The following is a 17,187-nucleotide window of genomic DNA, read 5'->3' on the forward strand; positions in this document are numbered from 1 at the left end:
GATTATTTGTTATTAAAATGACACCATCCAGTGGGATGAGGGGAGATCTCCTCCATGACTGCACTCACTCCAAAGGAAATGCTGGATAATGGGAGCGCAGGCAGGAGCTGGAGCCCATTCCAGCAAACATCTGCTGACTTCCACCAGACCTTGAAAACCTGGTGGTCATAAAGGGGAAAAAAACCCTTCAAGAAACAGGCAGTGAAAGCTAATCAGGCTCCTAAACCTGCCAGCTCCAGTGACAACATTCCAAGCCAGGCCCAGGATTTTGTAGGAATACAAAACACCGCAGGCACGAGGCGAGCCAGGAACAGCTGGAGCAGCAGACCCACCAACATGAACTCCAGGATCAAAGGTGAAGCTGCCACAAGGCCTTGGAAAGCAGCAGAAGGAGCTGCCAGGCACCTGCAGCCCTGTGGCACACCTGGGAACTCAATCATCCTGGCAGGAACAGCTTGGGGAGGGCATCTGGGCATGGCTCGGGCTTGTGGACATGGAACATTTGAATCCAGGGCCTGGAAGGAGCCCCCAGACACAGTTCCTGTGCCTCTCCTCAGCAGTGCAGCACATCTGAGCACACACAGGCCTTTCCTGAGCCAGCCAAAGGCAGTTCTTGCTTGGGGCAGTGAGCTCTGAGCTGGTCTCTGGATGAGCTTTAGGAAAAGTTATTCCCTGCTTTTCCTGCTGGGGAGGAGCAGCCACATCCCTGAGGCTCTGAAGGGCCAGCCTGCATTTGCCTGGTGAATCCAGGGTGGATTTTGGTGTGATCTCAATTATTGATTCCTTCCCTCAGCCTGAAATTGCTGCTCCTGGTTCTGGAGCCACATCAGTCACAGACCAGCAGGAGCTCTTAAACAGAACTTCTCATTTTTACTGGGAGGGGGGGAAGTCCCAAAAACCAGGATGTGATTGGGCTTTCCTTGGGATTGCAGGGGGCAAAGTCCAGGGAGCTCAATGTGTTTGACAGCTACAGAGGAGCCAAAGGAGGAATGTGTTCCTTGGAGAGACCAGTGATTACCCCAAGGTTCAGAGGAGATGCCAGATTTGACTCCTTGGGTTTAAAGGAGAGGCCAGATTTAACTCCTTGAGTTTAAAGGAGGTGGAAGAATTAACTCCTTGGGTTTAGAGGAGATGCCAGATTGAACTCCTTGGGTTTAGAGGAGATGCCAGATTTGACTCCTTGGGTTTAAAGGAGATGCCAGATTTAACTCTTTGGGTTCAGAGGAGATGCCAGATTTGACTCCTTGGGTTTAAAGGAGATGCCAGATTTGACTCCTTGGGTTTAGAGGAGAGGCCAGATTTGACTCCTTGGGTTTAGAGGAGATGCCAGATTTGACTCCTTGGGTTTAGAGGAGATGCCAGATTGAACTCCTTGGGTTTAGAGGAGATGCCAGATTGAACTCCTTGGGTTTAGAGGAGATGCCAGGCTGGCTTTGCTCACTGTCACCCCAAACCAAAGGCACTTTGCAGTGACTTTTGCCATGCCATGGTAATAAAGAAGGCTAAAGCAGCTCAGTCCAGGGAAAGCAGCCAACTGACAGCACCCCAGAGGGGATCAGGGGTTCAGCCTGGGGAGCTCCAGGCTGGTCTCCAGGAAGGCAGGGACAGCACCAGGAGCTTTTCAGGAGCCTCCACCTGCTGAGGTGGCAGGGCTTGAGGCTGTCCCTTGCCAGTCCTGATTGCACAATTCCAAACAATTCCAGTGTTTGGGAGCTGCTTCCCTCCCTGCCCCAGGACATTCCTGTGTTCCCAGCCCCCCTGCACTGCCTGCCCTGGTGTCCCAGTGCTTCCATCCTTCCCTGGGTGCCCTCCCCAGCCTTGCTGTGGCTCTGTTCATTGCAGCAGGGAGGGAACGAGGGCCGTGAGCCCTTCTGTGTTCACAGAGCTGCCAGAGCCCTCAAACAGCCCCAGTCCCAGCCATCTCTGCAGCCTCTTTGTGTCCAGCTCTGATGGGTGCAGTACCAGCTGTTTGTGTTTCAAAGTTGATTCCTGCCAGCGTTGCTTCCTTGTCTTTTCCCCCAGCAATGCCATAAAAAGCTCTGGTTTCATTTTCTCCCTTTCATCCTGGCATTAGCTCTGCAAACAACTTCCTTGCTGCCTCCTCCTCCAAACTCTTTGTCTGGCAGCCTCGTCTGTCTGGGACCAGCATTTTGTTTTCTCTGGTCTCAGTTGCTGCTTTGTTTGTTCATTAAAGACACTCTGCTCTCTGCTGTGATCCCACAGCACTTTCTTCTTTGCCAGCAGCGTCCTAAACTTAATGACTGGGGAGTTTTTTCTGGAGGCTAAACAGGAGACTCAGGGAATGCATCCAGCACAAGAGGTGCTTGTACCTGGAGAGGCAGCCAGGAGAGCAGGGCTGGCTGTTCAGGCAGCTCTGAATGAGAAAGAACTTTGGGGTTTTTTTACTCTCAATGATGTTAAATCAATTTATTTTCAGAGCTGCTGTCCCAGCTGCACTTCTTACACCACTCTTCTGCTCTGCTCAAAACATCTTGTGCTGCTCTTGAATCATGGAATGGTTTGGGCTGGAAGGGACCTCAAAGTTTGTCTTGTTTCAATCCCCTGCCATTGCAGGGACACCTCCCAAGTGCTCCAAGCCCCAATGTCCAACCTGGCCTTGGGCACTGCCAGGGATCCAGGGGCAGCCACAGCTGCTCTGGGCAACCTCAGGGCATCCCCACCCTCCCAGGAACAATTCCTTCCATAAATCCAACCCAAACTCTGCCATTTTCAGCCACTCCCTCTTATCCTGTCCCTAAATTCCTGATGATCTCTGTGCTCAGTGGTTTTCAGCCTCCTGAGATCTGGGCTGGAGGGCCCCAGGAGAGCTCAGTGCAATTCTACCCCTCAGCCCTGGCACCTCAGGAAGGCTCCTGCAGCCCCTGCAGAGCCCAGGCCATGCCCCCTCCCCTCAGAGCAGCCTCTGGTGCCATCCCCAGCTGCCCCTGCCCAAGCAGGAGCTGCCCTAGGATGTAAACTGAAGTTTGGCTGCATCAGTGTGGGAAATGGATTATAGAAAATGTTAAAGTTTGACAGAAGGTTCACACAGTGTGCATCTGTATGCAAACCTTGAGATGAGAAATGCTGACTTAGAAATGCCATGGAATAGGACAGACATTGTTGAGAGAGAAATGGAACTAGAAACAAGTGCTAGAAAGAACTAGAAACTTAGTCCAGCACATCAGGAGCTGTGTTAAAGCCTTTATAACTCAGTAAATAATTTGAGTTTGGTGTGCAATGTTGCCTCTGGGCTGTTTCATCTCCCTGGCCTTGCATGAAACCATCAGATGAATGAATTCTGGGCACCTCTGGGAGATGCTCTGCTTATTCCTGCCTGGCCCTCTCCCTTTGAAAGCCCTGCAAGCCAGGCAGGCTCTGAGCAGCTCATCAGCATGGCCTGAGTGAGGAACCCTCCCTGCAAATGGATCCTGCAGGGAGGGAGCAGAGCAGCCCAAGTGCTCCTGGTGCCCCTTTTCCCCTGCCAGGTCAGAGATCAGGCCTGGGGCTGCCAGGGCAGCACAGCCCAGCACAGAGGGTCCCTCCAGTTCACAAGTTGATCCCTTCTGCTGTCCAGCAGCATTCCTGTGAAAAGCTTTCACAGCCTCTGCAAAGGCCCAAGAGCCTCCTTCATCTGCCCTGTGCTCCCTTCCCCAGGCCACTTTTCCCAGTGTTTCCATCCCTCTGGCAAAGGCTGTTCCTGCTCCCCTGGCCTTGGGTCCACCCCCTGTGCTGTTCCCATCCCCAGCACACCCTGCTCACCTTCCACCAAGGGCTGCCCACATCATTCCATGGCTCCAGGTCAGGAACATCTCCTGAGCTCCACTCAGTGCCCTGGAATGCTCCTCACATCCACAACCACCCCAAATCCATCCTCCAGTGCTGGCTGTGCCTGTTTTGGTGGTTTCCCATTTCCAGCCCCACCCAAAAGCTGCAGGGAGATCCCAAATCGTGCCCTCGGGGTTCCCTCCTCCCCCTGCACCAAGAGATGCTCCCTGCCTCTCCCTCACCTTGTTCTGCCCCTGCATCCTCCCAGTCCCATGGGAAAAGTCCCTCTTTTCCCAAACACCATCCTTCTGGAGCCCTCTGAGCCCACCAGCTGCTCCTCCTTCCTCCCCAGCCCAAACCCTCCCAGCTTCCAGCATGGTGGGGCAGGATCCACAACAAGAAATTCCAGCTGCTCTCCCAGGCCTGCAAAGACTTCCAGCCTCATCCTTTTCCCTCCTTACCCCCCAGCTGCAAGGAGCCAGATGAGGGGACCCCAGGAATCCATTTCCCCAGCCAAGGAGGGTGGGAAATCACAGAGGGAGAGGAAAGGGAATCCCCTTGGCACCTGGATGCTTTGGGAAAGACACATTTAGGTGGAGGAGCCACGAGGAGCAGCCACCCTGAGCCAGTGCCATGGCATGGGGATGGGGATATTCAGGGAGAAACACCATCTGAGGGGTGGGATCTCCAGGCCAGCCCTGGAGGAGCTTCAGGGAGCTCAGATTTTCTGGGAATGCTGGGAACTGCAGGAGCAAAGCTGCTCTGGATCCCACCAGCTCCAGTCTCAGAGCAGGAGAATTATCCCAGCCAAAAACCACTGGCACAGCATCCCCCAAAACAACACCCTCCCAAAAATGGCTTTAATAGAACCCAAACTGCTGCTCCTTGGTAGGGCCTGGTCATTTCCAACCTTCCCCTCTCCATGCCAGCTTTCTCCCCTTTCCAGCAGCTGTCCAGGATGGTTCAGTGGCTGTCACCTGTCCCTGGGGTGCTCCCCACCAGCCCAGCCCAGCAGGAGCAGGGCAGCAGCAGCAGCAGAGCCTCCCCTGGCCAGCAGCACGAGCTGGCTGCTCTCCTCCTTTCCCTGGATATGTGCTGCTGGAATTTTAAACAGATTATGTAAGTGGCTCTCATTTAATCCAGCTGAACTCTCCTCTTTTCATGGCAGGGAGATCAAAGCAGCTGCTGGGAGATGAGCAGGGTGCAGCAGGGCTCTCCCCATGCATCTGGCCTGCACTGGGTGACAAGGAGGGGACACTTGCCAGGCCACCACACTTCAGCAGCTGCTTTTGAAAACCCTCCACAGCAATGCTCAAGAGCTGCTGCCACTTTCTATGGATTCCTCGAGGCCTTGCCTTTGTTCCTCTGCATCCCAGAGATGCAGGACGTGCCCACGGACGTGGAAGTTCCTCAAAGAGAGAGCAGCTCTCTCTCTCTTTCTGTGTCTCTCTCTGCAATTTATAGAGTTTACCTTTTTTCATTCCTTCTCCTGAAGGCTGACATTTAAAAATGTGTAATTGTGTTTATCCCTGGCAAGCTGTGAATGGCTCCCCGGGCTGGCCGTGCTTCCTGCACTGCTGGATAAATTACACTGACAAGCCCTTATTACAAAGGGAAAAATAAGTTAATGGAAAAGCAAAGCAGAAAGAGATGCATAAAAATCCCCGAGTGGCCGAGTCAGCAGAATTGCCCCCACGTGAGAGTCATTGCCAGGGTTTAATTAAACAGAGATCGATCGTGGGGCTGAGGGGGAGCTGGGGGGGAGCACGTGCAGGCCTGGAATTGGCACTTTTGGGCTGGATTTATTTTTTTGATAGCCAGGAGTTATTGATATTTCACTGAAGGCTGCCCTGGCAGCGTGGCTCGGGGAGGGAGAGGAGCTCCCAGGCTTCCTCCCTTCCTTGCATCTCCCCGTGCATCCCAGGGATGGCTGCACTGCCTGGCTGCCCCCTGGGAAGGGTTTGGGTGCTGCAGAAAGGCTCTGAGAACTGCAGAGGCTGGAAATGCACCTGCCTGGAGGTGTGAGCAGCAAATCTGCCCAGCAACAATGGGAAACAGGAATCATCTCCCCAAAAGAGCCCAGGGTGCTCTGGGGAAAGGCTCTTGTAGGTGGAGGAGCCACCCCGAGTCACTCCTGAGGGATGGTGATGTGGATATTCCAGGAGAAGTATGGACAGTTTGAGGGGTGGGATCTCCAGGCCAGCCCTGGAGGAGCTTCAGAGAGCTCAGGTTTTCTGGGAATGTTGGGAACTGCAGGAGCAAAGCTGCTCTGGATCCTGCAACCCACCCCTGCTGATGGTTCTGAGGTGTTCCAGGGGGCACAGAGCTGGATCAGAGCTCCAAAGGGACCCTGAAATCCCACAGGGTCCTGTGGGAGAAGGCTTGGAGGGAAAACTGCCTGGCTCTGCCTGAACTCCCTAACTCAGATCCTAAGGAAGAGCTGCTGCCTGTGGAGTTGGGAATTGCCTGTTCATGGCAGATTTGGGTCTGTCCTGAAGACCAGCTCTGTGTCCCTGTGTTTTTCCATAGCCTCTGGGATGAAATGCCAAGCACCAGTCAATACTGGAGGAGAATTGCTGCTGGGAATCCAAAGCAGATCCTAAAAAAAGCACAAAATGGCCGGGCAGAGGTGGGAATGCTCAGCTGAAAATGCCAACAGGAGTTGATAATGTTTCCTCTGGGGACACTGAAGCCCCTCCTGTGCCCCTGCCATTCCCCATGGGAACCACGGGCACACAGACAGCACCAAAATATTTTGGGAGGCATTAAGTGAAGATGTGCAGAGTGAGAGTGAGCTCCACATGCCCAGATCGATTGGAATTCAACCATCTTGGGAGCAGAGCAGGGAAGTTCCAGCTGCTGGAAATTACACCCAGCTCCTTTCATTTCCACACATTTTTCCTGCCTAATTGGAGTGAGGTGTGTGCTCGGGAAGGCGCTGGACACGATCCCTCCATGACTCATTCCTGAGGGAGGGAGGGAGTGAGGGAAGGAAGGGGGGACACAGGGACACTCCCTGGGGTACCAGTTGCACCAGTCTGCTCTTACTGGGCACAGAAGGAGGAACCCGTTATCTCCAGGCACCCACAGATGTCATTTGGATGAGAATGAGATGAGAAAATTCCAATTTTTCCTGTTTCAGGTGTGGCTCTGCTGCTTTTCCACACCTCCCCCTCAGCAGCAGCATCCAGGCTGGGCTCCTGTAAATGTTAGCTGAGACTCAGTGGAAAGGAAATAAAACCCCCAAACAAAACAAGAGGAATAATTCCTATTTCTGTGCCGCTTTCAGATCAGTCCCACAGCCCTGCCATCTCCCTGCTAATGACTGAAAATCCCTTTTCCTTGCAGCCTGGACACCAATCAATACTCCACAAGCAATTTCCAGGGCTCGTTAAAGCCCAAACATTCCCGTTGTTCCAGGGGAGGTGGGTGGCACAGTGAGTCACAGAGAGCCCAGCAGGACGCTGCCTCTACCTGCTGCAAGCCAGGCTGGAGAGCAGGAACCATCCAGAAAAAGCTGTTTTCCCAGCCCAGGGATGAATCCTGGATCCCAGGAACCACTGGAGAGGCTTCAGGAGAGCAGCAGGTCCCAGAGGTCCTGGCATTGCCACTTTCCTGCTCCAGGAAAGCTCATCTTGAGCTCCCAAAATGTGCTTTTCCATGACTGCTCCTGCCAGGTTTGCTCTGCATCTTGGATGTGGCCAGAGGGGCTCCAGCATCACTGACCCACCCAGCTGCCATCCCTGCAGGAATTCTGGCCCCTTCCTCACCCCTCCACCTGCAGAGCTGGGAGGAGACCCAGCAGGATGAGGCACCAGGCAGGAGCAGGAGCCTGAATCTCCCATCAGGGATGGTGGCTGAGCTTTTCCAGCAAGGAAGGCCCCCAGGAGCTCCTCAGGCCCCCCAAATTCATTTCTTTTAAAGTTGCTTTCCTTAATTACTCTGGGATACATGTGGAACTTGGAGTGCCACAAGCCTTTGAAGTTCAGAGAGACTGGAGCAGGTGCTGTAATCCCCTTACCCTGATCCTGATGGCCAAGATGCACTGGCTGCCCTTTCTCCTGATCAAGGGTTACAATCCAGAGTCTTTGTCTACTTTCCTGGGATGAGATTTAGAATCTCACTAAGCTGGGTGGTGTTCATGGACACCTTGGCTTGGTTGGGGCTTATTTCTATCTCCCTAAAATCTCGTGGGAGCCTCCAGGAGGACAGGGGGTGTTTTCCCAGCTGTTTCCATACCAGGAGGTGGAGAAACACTCGATCCATCCATGGAAATGGCCAGAGTGGGCTGGGGGCTGCATCCTGGGGCATGTGGAGTTACCAGGACCCTGTGGCTCTGGGAGAGGCCAGGAGAACATTTCAAAGGCTGGGGGTTGCTGCCATCCTTCAGCCAGAGCAAGAGGGAAAGCAGGAATTCCTCTTCCACAGCCAACAGGAGCGATGGCATCGCCCAAAGCAGAATGTCCTGGGCTGCAAGATGTGGCTGGGTGTGAATTCTGTTATCATCTGTCAGATCTGGGGCAGTTCTCTGCTGTCCATGGGCAGTTTGTTCTTTCTCTCTCCCCCAGCCAATCCTCCCTGCAGGAGATCTCTGCTGTCCATGGCCACTGAGTGTCCCTGCAGGGCTGATCCAATTCCAGCATCCCATGGGGAGATGCTGCATTGCCCAGGGCAGGAGCCAAGCATTCCTACCTGGATCCAATGTGAGCCTGGCACAGCCCAGCAGCCTTTGCCCAGGGCATTGCCAGAGGAGCAGCTTCTGCTGCCCTGCATGGCCAGAGGGAGCCCAGGCCCATCTCCAGCAGCCCTGGAGCTGCAGAGGAAAACTCCCCCCTTGTGCAGGATCCCTGCTCCAGCAGAGCCACAGCTGGCACTGCAGGAGGGCTGAGCCCCCATGGGATGGGGCTGTGCCACCACCTGACACACAGGGGACAGGGCCTGATCTGACTCTGGCAGGGGTTTGGTTTTTGTTTGTGCTATTGCATTTGTACTTTTAATTTTCTTAGTAAAGAACTGTTATTCCTGCTCCCATATCTTTGCTTGAGAGCCCCTTAATTTCAAAATTATAACAGTTTGGAGGGAGGGGGTTTGCATTTTCCATTTCAGGGGAGGTTCCTGCCCTCCTTAGCAGACAGCTGGCTGTTCAAACCAAGACAGAGAAAAAACAAAGAGCCGAGGGAAGCACATGGAAAAGCTGCAGGGATGGGGATTTGTCAGAGGGGTCTGGGGGCTTCTCTGAGGGCAGGAAGAAAACCAGGAATAATCAGGAAGCTCAAGGTGGCCAAAGCAATGCTTTGTTCAGAGGAGGCAGGAAGGTTGGGATGAGCTGCCCAGGGAGGTGGTGGAGTCCCCATCCCTGGAGCTGTTTAAGGAAAGCCTGGATGTGGCTCTCACTGCCATGGTTTAGTTGAGAAGGTGGTGTGGGGTCAGAGGTTGGACTTGATGATCTCAAAGGTCTTTTCCAACCTGGATCATTCCATGATTCTGTGACTGGAAAAAGCCTCAGGAGCTCTGGAGGCCTCAATCTGCTGCCACAGCACAGCTCAGCCCAAGGGAAGTGCATTTCCCAGCAATGTTTTCCATCTGAAACGAGCTCCACCAGAAACACCTGGCTCTGCTGCAAGCTCCCTCCAATCTGGCAAGAGCTGCCAAAAGTCGAGGCTGGATCAGAGCTAAGTACTTCCATCAAATTCCATAACTGCAGGATGGTGAACGAGCTGGGAAATAAAGTCAATTGTGGAGCAACAGATGAAATATTCACTGCAAGAGAGGTGCTCGAGTTTTCACCGCTCACAAAATGTCTTCTCTCTTTTTTTCCCCTTTCTTCTCCCCAAATTAAATTTTCCTTGAAATCAATGTATTCCCATGGAAATTCTTTATTACAACAAAATGCCATTGAAATGCCATTTTCTGCTGGCAGTGCTCTGTTGGTTTGTTATTGACACGCTTCAATTACTGCACTCACAGCGGCCCCGTGCCAGCAAACAGCACCCAGGGCACCTTCCCCTCATCCTCCACTGGCATTTGTGCCCCCACAGCTCCAGGGCTGCAATCCAGCCTGGAGGGATTCCTCTGGAATGTCTTGATGCATCCTGGGTGCAGAAGACCCCCTCCAGATGCCTGAGCACTCTTGTGCTGCTTCATCCAGAACTATTCCCATGAGGAATCACATCCTGTCCCAGGCTCTTCCCACCTTGGACCCCAGGAGAGACACCAGGGCTCAATCCATCCCCTGAGTGCAGCAGAGGCTCCAGACCTGCTGAATTCCTTCTCCAGGCTCAGGAATCCCTCATTTGACTCCCATCTCCTGCTCCCCTGGCCATGGATTTGCATCTTCTGCCTTTGCATGGCAGCCATGAGATTTCCCAGGCTCTGGAGATCCCACAAGTGTGTCACCAGACTGGTTTATGGCCAGACTGGCTGGGTTTGTCCCAAAATTCCTGTGGGAATCACACGCTGGGCTCTGCAGCTTCCAGCTCCAGGCAGCTGCTCCCTGTGGTTTTTAACCCAGCAAACCTGGATAAACATCCCAGCTCCTTTGAGGGGCATCACATCACTCCCAACTCCAGCAGGAAACCACCACTGGAAGCCCTGGAATTGTTGTGCAGGAGGAAAACTTCTCCAGTGAGGTCACTGTGTCCTGTCTGTGGCTGGGAGGAGCTGGGGCAGCGGGTGGGACAGAGAGTCCTGTTCCCCAGGGAAAGGGAATGGATTCAAGCCAGAAAATGGAATAAATAAATGGGATATTGGGAATTAGGAATTGTTCCCTGTGAGGGTGGGCAGGCCCTGGCACAGGGTGCCCAGAGCAGCTGGGGCTGCCCCTGGATCCCTGGCAGTGCCCAAGGCCAAGCTGGACATTGGGGCTTGGAGCACTTGGGACAGTGGGAGCTGTCCCTGGCATGGCAGGGATGGCACTGGGTGGGCTCTAAGGTCCTTTCCAACCCAAACCACTCCATGATTCCATAAAACACCTGATGGACAAATTATCTCTCAGAAGAGACATCCACAGGCTGGTGGGAGCTTTGTGTTCCCAGTGTTCCCAGTGTTCCCAGTGTTCCCAGTGGCAGGCCAAGAGGCAGCAGGCACACACAGAAATACAGGAATGTTCTCTCATGGGAGAAGATTTCATTTGGAAGTGCATTGAACACTTGGAGTTCACAGGTGGCCATGAGAGGTTGTGATGTTCCCATCCCTGCAGATTCCCAAACTCCACCTGGATGTGGGAAACCTGCTCTGGGTGACTCTGCCTGTGCAGGGATCACCTCTGCCTCAAGTGGTCTCCAGGGGTGTCCTCCAAGCTCAGCTGCTCTGGGATTTGGGAATACTGAGCCCTTGTTTGTGGCTGCCCTCCCCAGGCCCCTGATGGGAGAAAAGCTTTTCCCAACTTCCCAGTGCTTGGGAATTTATCTGGTACCATCCCAGTACTCCTTGTGCAGAGCTGGGGGGAGTTTGGAGTGATGGATCTGCTGTCCTGGGTCAGCTGGGGCTGGCCTTGCCCTCCCATCCGAGCAAGGTGTTCCCTCTCCAGGTGTTTTCCTTGATTTGCTGTGGAAAAATCCAAGGAAATGGAACAAAACCTCTTCTTGCCCCTCAGATCCTTACAGCAGAGCTCCCACTTCCTTCCCAAATTAGGCTGATATCCAATTTGGCAGCAAATTTAATCTCCTGCAATGCTCCTGAGAGGCTGCAGGACCCACCCTGCCATTCCCCCTCAGCCAGGGCTCCCCAGGAGTCAGGACTCAGTTGTTTATTCCCTGCAGGATTCATTCTGGAAGTGCAATCCCTGTTTTCTGGGAAGTGCTGCCAGCACTGAGCTGTCCCAGCCTTGGGATTCAGCTGCCATCCCTAAACCCTGCAGGAACCTGCCCAGGCTCCTCTGCCCACACCACAGCCACCAAAGATCCAGCCCTGGGGGATTCATTCCCACCCAGGGATTCCTTTCACCCCCTTGAAGTGATCCAAGCTCATTTTCCCTCCCCTTTTCCCATATTTCCTCCCAATTTTCTGCTGCAGCAGCTCCTTTCCTTGGAAGACAAAGGGTCTTGGAGTTTGTCCTCCAACAAACTGACCAACCCAAAGCCAATTAAAAGCAGCTCTTTTCCATGCACATATACTCACCTTCAGTTTTATTTTCAGGCTTGGAAGTTCATTAATAACAGAGAAAAATATCCCACAACCAAGGAATCAGCAGCACTCAGCAAGGATCCTGGGATGGGGCAGGAAAAGGGAATAAAATCAGGCATTTTGGGCCACAGAAATGCAGCTTTCCCTGGCAGGCAGCTCAGCAAACCCTTTTTTGGGGTCATTTCTGTCCTGATGGAATATCTGCAGTGGTTTTTTTGGATCCAGAGTGGTTGGTGATGAAGCAGCTCTGTTCATCACTCGGGCCCAACCATTCTTGTGTGTTCTTATCCCACTGTTGGCCTCAGGAGCTGGGAATCCAGCTTCCCAGGATTTACAGCTTCCCAGGACTTACAGCTCCCTTTGTGCATCCGTGGGCAGAAAAATGGGCTCAGGTCCTTACCTGAGGGCCAGGAACAAAAAGGAGCCCAAGGAAAAGATTCCAGCGGGGGGTGACTGCTTTTTATTTAACACATTACTTTTTCAAATATAGGCTCCAGCTTACTTAAGGCAAAGTTCAAGTTAATATTGATATTTGAAGGAAGCAGCACTTTCATATTAATCAGCCACCTATTAAATGTCTGTTAGGAGACAAAGCTCATGGGCTCTGGCTCCAGACACATTTTTAAATGGTTCAGGCTCACTTTGATCCCTCTTAATGACAGGGAGCAATTAGAAAATGGGTTCAGAAACTCTTTTCACACACAGTTTGCATGGATGAGGGGTTTTTTTGTAATGTTGTCAGATAACATCTCCTTAACATTTCTGGGAAGCAAAAAATGCCCCTCCTTGGTTCATCCAGTGTCAGAGTTGCAGCAGCCTGGAGGTGACAAAAGTGTCAGGGGCTGCAGGGGAGCAAATCCTGAGCCTGGGATGCAGGAATTGTCCAGCAGGAGCAGGGAAGGAGCTGGGGATGCTGCTCCCCACAGGACCTCGGGCATGGATTGCCATGGCAACCACATCCCAGGGCAGCAGGGACGGTGGGAAACCCATCTGACCCCAAAGCCAGCTTGGAATGGGAGCTGACACCACAGGCAGGGCAGGAAGGGTTTGTGACAGATGAGCAATGCCATGGCTGACCCTCACAGTTAAAAGGCAAATATCCTGTGTGTATGTCAGAAGTTTTATAGATTTCTAGTTGTGTTTTACCCCCTTGTGTTGTTCTCAGGGGTGCCCTGGGTTTGGGACATTTGGGAGGGTCACTCGTTCCTGTGGCAGCACCTGAGCCCCACTCAAGGTGTCAGGAAGGGATCTCCACCCCTGGGCAGGGAAGGAGGAGTCGATGGACAGAACTTTGGGGGAGCTAAAGGGTTAAAAGGTGAAACCTCCATGGTGTGGGTGAGCACATGGTGGGGAAATCCTCTGCTCCTGGTGCTGTAATATTTTCTCTATTCAGCCTGCTGTTGTGTTTTTGATAAGGTTTAATAGACCTTTTAAATTCTTGGAAGGGAGATGGTTTTTCTCACAATGGATCCTACATTCCTGCCCTGCCCCAGGCTGGACATCTGTGCAGGTTTTGGGGGGGATCAGGTCTGTGGTGCTGGCTGCGGATCAGAGATGGGGAAATGTGATGAGAAAAAAGGGCTGGAGGAGCCAAAAGGATGCAGAGCAGAGTGGGCAGCTCAGCTGAGGAGAAAGGTCCAGCAGAGGCTGTGGCTCCTCTGGGCAAACCCCAAATGTGCTGGAGCTGGACCCTCCTGGTGGTGCCTCAACCTCCAGGTGGTCCCCAGAGGCCCCTCTGTGGATCAAGGAGAGTACAGGGTGAAAAGTCTATGGGAGAACCCAGGCACCTGGAAAAACTTCACCCCATTCAGCCCAGTCCACGTCTCCCTCCTCCCCAGCAGCAGACAGGAACTGCCCCTCTTAGAGCAGCTCATTTCCAGCAGTCACACCCTAAAAACAACACAAAACAGGCTGGAACTACCCCAGGAAGCCACAGCATCCAATTTCCCCCTTTTTTTCCTTCTCCCACAGCTCCTGCCTGGCAGGAGGGCAGCTGGGCTGGTGGCAGCTCTTGGGGAGCAGCTGGAAAATGGGAAAACAGGAGGAGATTTTGTGGGGCCCATCACATGGAGCCCTTCTGTGTCTGTGCTGCTGAACCCTTCCCAATTTTCCCTCTTTGAAAAGGGGAATGTTTCATTCTGCTCCATCTTGGCATCTTTTTAGTCTCAGGTTTCCTGGACTTGCTGGCTGGCTCATTAGGGAGCAGCTAACGAGCTTTCTCTGCCCACGGTGGATGGGTGCAAAATCCCTGACAAATCTCCTGTTTTTCCCAGTATTCCTCAAGGTCTGGGTTTAAATTGGTGTGAACAGAACAGAACAGATGAAGGATTTCAATACTAATAAAGTCTCTTTGTTGAGGAGGTGTCAGGGACACCTCACCACCCCTCCAAGGGGGATTCCAGAGGTGAAAATGGTCCAGATCCTGCTGAGAAACCTCACAAATCATGTGGAGAATGGACAGAATGCTCCTGCCTCAAAAATCCATTAGGTGCAGCTACATCTAAAAGTACAGGAATTAAAATCCTGGGAGTCCAAATTCCATCCACACCAAGGCACCTGAATGAGAAATTTGGATTGCAAAAATAGGGAGCGAGGCAGGAGCTCCCAATGTTCCTGTGCAGCCCCACGGCACAAAAGATGTTCCTTTCAGCTGGCCAAATTAGCAGAGTGAAGGGAAAATTATGGTTATTAAACCCCTCTTTTACCTGAAATGCAACCTTTTATTTAGATAACAAAGACATTTTGGGATATTATGGGCACTTTCAAGTGTAGCAGTTGGAACAGTGACATCAAGAGCACAATGCCAGCGTGAAAAATCAAAATATAGAAGTGACTCCGAGGTCCTCCATGCCCCTCCCAGTCAAATTAATTTAAAACCAGCTCTAATCAATCTGGACCTGACTCAGCTGCTTCTCCCAGGACTCTGTGATGGCACAGCTGGGCTGAGAGCTCCACGCTCAAATTCCATAGGCAGGAGAAGGAGATGGGTTGGAAAAATCCAACGTGGCATTTGTCAGAGGGGGCCTCTGGCCTCACCTGCTGCAGCAGCAAACGAGGCCCCTGCCAGGTGCAGATTTGCAAGCCCCAGTTTTTGTGTTCCCATCTAAAAAAAGGGGGGCTCTGGGAATGCTTTTGAAGCAATTTTGGTTCACAGCTGCTCTGATTTGTTTCTCTTTGGGTGGCAAGGACACAGGATTGCAGAATTCACAAACTCTTCCAGTGCCTTTGGAAAAACAGGATGTCTTGGTTTGAACAGCCAGGTGTCTGCTAAGGAAGGCAGGAGCCTCCCCTGAAATGGAAAATGTAAACCCCCTCCCTAAGAATTGTTATAACTTTGAAATTAAGGGGCTCTCAGGCAAAGATATGGGAGCAGGAATAACAGTTCTTTATTAGGAATATTAAAAGTACAAATGCAATAGCACAAACAAAAACCAAACCCCTGCCAGAGTCAGAGCATGCCCTGTCCCCTGTGTGTCAGGGGGTGGCACAGCCCCATCCCATGGGGGCTCAGCCCTCCTGCAGTGCCAGCTGTGGCTCTGCTGGAGCAGGGATCCTGCACAAGGGGGGAGTTTTCCTCTGCAGCTCCAGGGCTGCTGCAGATGGGCCTGGGCTCCCTCTGGCCATGCAGGGCAGCAGAAGCTGCTCCTCTGGCAATGCACTGGGCAAAGGCTGCTGGGCTGTGCCAGGCTCACATTGGATCCAGGTAGGAATGCTTGGCTCCTGCCCTGGGCAATGCAGCATCTCCCCATGGGATGCTGGAATTGGATCAGCCCTGCAGGGACACTCAGTGGCCATGGACAGCAGAGATCTCCTGCAGGGAGGATTGGCTGGGGGAGAGAGAAAGAACAAACTGCCCATGGACAGCAGAGAACTGCCCCAGCTCTGACAGATGATAACAGAATTCACACCTCCATTTCCCACAGCATTCCCAGAGGAGACTGGAGGGGCTCCTGTGCTGAGGAAAATGGTACAACCTTTTCAAAGTCTGCAAAAAGAAGGGAAACAACATCCAGCAATCCAGAGAGGTCCTTTTGTCCATGGGGTTTCCACCCCAAGAGCTGGCCAGGCTGTGTGTCCCAGATCCCACGTCCCAGGCTGTTTGTGGGGTTTGCAGCCCTTTCAGTCCAATGGGACAGTGCAGGGACCCCTCTGCACCTGCAAACCCAAACATTCCCTGCCACATTCCCTGCTTTGATCCCCTCTGCTCCTTCCCAGGGTGGGAATTGTGGAATGGGGCTATGATGGATGTCACTGAGCTGGGGACACACCCTCACCAAGGTGTGAATTTGTATCTTAGCCTGAAGTTCTCACCTGAGTTTTTAAGAGAGGAAGAACCCAACCAGGAGGAAATCTCAGCCTCCAAAAGGAGCCTCCCAGATGCCCAAACAAAAGGGATTTTTATGGATCCTGCTGCTCGTCATGCTACTCAGAGATGTCCAGGTGACAGGAAACAGCCTCCAGCTGGGCATGGGCAGGCTCAGGTTGGGCACAGCAGGAATTTCCCCATGGAAAGGGAGCTCAGGGATTGGGAGGGGCTGCCCAGGGGGGTTTGGAGTCCCCATCCCTGGAGGTGTCCCAGGAAGGGCTGGAGGTGGCACTGAGTGCTCTGGGCTGGGGACAAGGTGGGGATGGGGCACAGCTTGGACTTGATGATCCTGGAGGGCTTTTCCCACCTCAGTGATCCCATGATTTTTGTGTGCACAACGTTATCAATGGCGGGAATCCAACTTTCCAGGGTGCTGCATCTCAGGAAGGTCTGGCAGGGGCTGCACATCCATGGCATTAAAAACTGCAGCAGAGCCCTGGTCACCTGCAGAGGTGACAGGCACCAGGGCTGTCCCCAGCAGTGAAGGTGCTCCTCTCCATGGCAGAGGAGTCTGGAGAGTGATGGCTTCAGGCTGGCATTGCCCATCTCCAGTGCAGGGAGGGACGAGGCTCTGCAGCTCAGCCTGTGCCCTGCATGGTTCTGGGCTCAGGGGACAGGCAGGTGCAGAGCACAGCCAGGGCACAGGGGGCTCCTGAGCTCTGCAGCCGTCCCACAAGGAGTTAGGAACACTAAAATATCCCTGAGGGTTTTTTCCTTCCCATCTGAGCCCAGGCAGGACCAAGGCCAGCATCACAAACCCCAAACCGGGAGCTGCACTTTGGGCAAGTGTCCTGCAGGAAGGAAAGTATTAGAGACAGGTTCTTGTCAGCAGCAGGGGGTTATCCCAGCACTGATCCTGCAGGAATGGGGACAGAACCCTCTGGGAATGTGTTTGACACCAAAAAAACCCTGTGATGCTCTCAATCAGCAGC

The sequence above is a fragment of the Agelaius phoeniceus genome, chromosome 15 (assembly GCF_051311805.1).
Source record: "Agelaius phoeniceus isolate bAgePho1 chromosome 15, bAgePho1.hap1, whole genome shotgun sequence".
Taxonomy (NCBI): Eukaryota; Metazoa; Chordata; class Aves; order Passeriformes; family Icteridae; genus Agelaius; species Agelaius phoeniceus.